The sequence below is a fragment of the Schistocerca americana genome, unplaced genomic scaffold, assembly GCF_021461395.2.
Source record: "Schistocerca americana isolate TAMUIC-IGC-003095 unplaced genomic scaffold, iqSchAmer2.1 HiC_scaffold_1027, whole genome shotgun sequence".
In the NCBI taxonomy this organism is placed as follows: Eukaryota; Metazoa; Arthropoda; class Insecta; order Orthoptera; family Acrididae; genus Schistocerca; species Schistocerca americana.
In genome coordinates, this window is record NW_025725077.1 from 34,948 (window position 1) to 37,500 (window position 2,553).

The following is a 2,553-nucleotide window of genomic DNA, read 5'->3' on the forward strand; positions in this document are numbered from 1 at the left end:
GCGGCCAGTGGCAGGCGCGCCGGCCGACGGAGGCGGCAGGCGGCGCAGCTGCGCGCCGGCGCACCCTGCACGCGGCGCCGTGCGGCCAAAGTAGGTCCTCGCGGGCCCGGTGCGAAGCGCGGTGGACATCTGCAGTGTGCTGGTCCGATTGAGGACTGTGTGCGCTGAGGATGCGCCGCCGCCCGGCGCTCGGCGCCGCGACGCCGTCTGCTGCTCCGGTCGCCTCTGCGGTTCTCGCAGGTGGTTTGTATCGCAGCTGTGCGGACGTGTTGGCGCGTGCGCTGTGCTGGGAGAGTTCGCTTCGGCACCCAAGTGGGGCTTTTGTCCTTCTGTGGCGCTGGCGTTGGAGCTGCCGGTCACCGTAGGTGGCGCGTGTTGTCTCCCGCCGGCAATGCCACGACAGCACGCTCCCGGGCCTCTGTCGGCAGCGGCAAGCTCAGTTGGGAGGCACGGGTGGTCGCACCTAAAGCGTCTACTCGCCAAACTCCGGGCGATTGCGCCTCTCTCGAACCCGACCAAGTACTTAGACGGCGCTGCGCGCCGCCGGGACCTGAGAGGGTTTCGAGGTGTATTGTGCAGGGGAGCTCAGCCTCCTCCTGTTTGCAGAATAATTGAGCGGACGCTTGCGTGTTCGCGCGGGCCCCCGGGACACACTCCCGGGCGGCCGGCTGCTCAGCTCTAGTTGACGCAGCTCCCTGGTTGATCCTGCCAGTAGTCATATGCTTGTCTCAAAGATTAAGCCATGCATGTCTCAGTACAAGCCGCAATTAAGGTGAAACCGCGAATGGCTCATTAAATCAGTTATGGTTCCTTAGATCGTACCCACGTTACTTGGATAACTGTGGTAATTCTAGAGCTAATACATGCAAACAGAGTCCCGACCAGAGATGGAAGGGACGCTTTTATTAGATCAAAACCAATCGGTCGGCTCGTCCGGTCCGTTTGCCTTGGTGACTCTGAATAACTTTGGGGCTGATCGCACGGTCCTCGTACCGGCGACGCCATCTTTCAAATGTCTGCCTTATCAACTGTCGATGGTAGGTTCTGCGCCTACCATGGTTGTAACGGGTAACGGGGAATCAGGGTTCGATTCCGGAGAGGGAGCCTGAGAAACGGCTACCACATCCAAGGAAGGCAGCAGGCGCGCAAATTACCCACTCCCGGCACGGGGAGGTAGTGACGAAAAATAACGATACGGGACTCATCCGAGGCCCCGTAATCGGAATGAGTACACTTTAAATCCTTTAACGAGTATCTATTGGAGGGCAAGTCTGGTGCCAGCAGCCGCGGGTAATTCCAGCTCCAATAGCGTATATTAAAAGTTGTTGCGGTTAAAAAGCTCGTAGTTGGATTTGTGTCCCACGCTGTTGGTTCACCGCCCGTCGGTGTTTAACTGGCATGTATCGTGGGACGTCCTGCCGGTGGGGCGAGCCGAAGGCGTGCGACGCGCCTCGTGCGTGCTCGTGCGTCCCGAGGCGGACCCCGTTGCAATCCTACCAGGGTGCTCTTGAGTGAGTGTCTCGGTGGGGCCGGCACGTTTACTTTGAACAAATTAGAGTGCTTAAAGCAGGCAAGCCCGCCTGAATACTGTGTGCATGGAATAATGGAATAGGACCTCGGTTCTATTTTGTTGGTTTTCGGAACCCGAGGTAATGATTAATAGGGACAGGCGGGGGCATTCGTATTGCGACGTTAGAGGTGAAATTCTTGGATCGTCGCAAGACGAACAGAAGCGAAAGCATTTGCCAAGTATGTTTTCATTAATCAAGAACGAAAGTTAGAGGTTCGAAGGCGATCAGATACCGCCCTAGTTCTAACCATAAACGATGCCAGCCAGCGATCCGCCGCAGTTCCTCCGATGACTCGGCGGGCAGCCTCCGGGAAACCAAAGCTTTTGGGTTCCGGGGGAAGTATGGTTGCAAAGCTGAAACTTAAAGGAATTGACGGAAGGGCACCACCAGGAGTGGAGCCTGCGGCTTAATTTGACTCAACACGGGAAACCTCACCAGGCCCGGACACCGGAAGGATTGACAGATTGATAGCTCTTTCTTGATTCGGTGGGTGGTGGTGCATGGCCGTTCTTAGTTGGTGGAGCGATTTGTCTGGTTAATTCCGATAACGAACGAGACTCTAGCCTGCTAACTAGTCGCGTGACATCCTTCGTGCTGTCAGCGATTACTTTTCTTCTTAGAGGGACAGGCGGCTTCTAGCCGCACGAGATTGAGCAATAACAGGTCTGTGATGCCCTTAGATGTTCTGGGCCGCACGCGCGCTACACTGAAGGAATCAGCGTGTCTTCCCTAGGCCGAAAGGTCGGGGTAACCCGCTGAACCTCCTTCGTGCTAGGGATTGGGGCTTGCAATTGTTCCCCATGAACGAGGAATTCCCAGTAAGCGCGAGTCATAAGCTCGCGTTGATTACGTCCCTGCCCTTTGTACACACCGCCCGTCGCTACTACCGATTGAATGATTTAGTGAGGTCTTCGGACTGGTACGCGGCATTGACTCTGTCGTTGCCGATGCTACCGGAAAGATGACCAAACTATGATCATTT

At 56.4% G+C, this 2,553-nt stretch overlaps 1 non-coding gene across 1 annotated transcript in view; it reads left to right on the forward strand.

Annotated features, from left to right (window-relative positions):
- The first annotated feature begins 692 nt into the window (after positions 1–692).
- Positions 693–2,553, forward strand: part of LOC124558646 — a 1,918-nt gene continuing 57 nt past the window's right edge. The window contains exon 1 of the ribosomal RNA XR_006968840.1: positions 693–2,553. This exon is cut by the window's right edge and continues 57 nt beyond it. This is a non-coding gene — a ribosomal RNA (small subunit ribosomal RNA).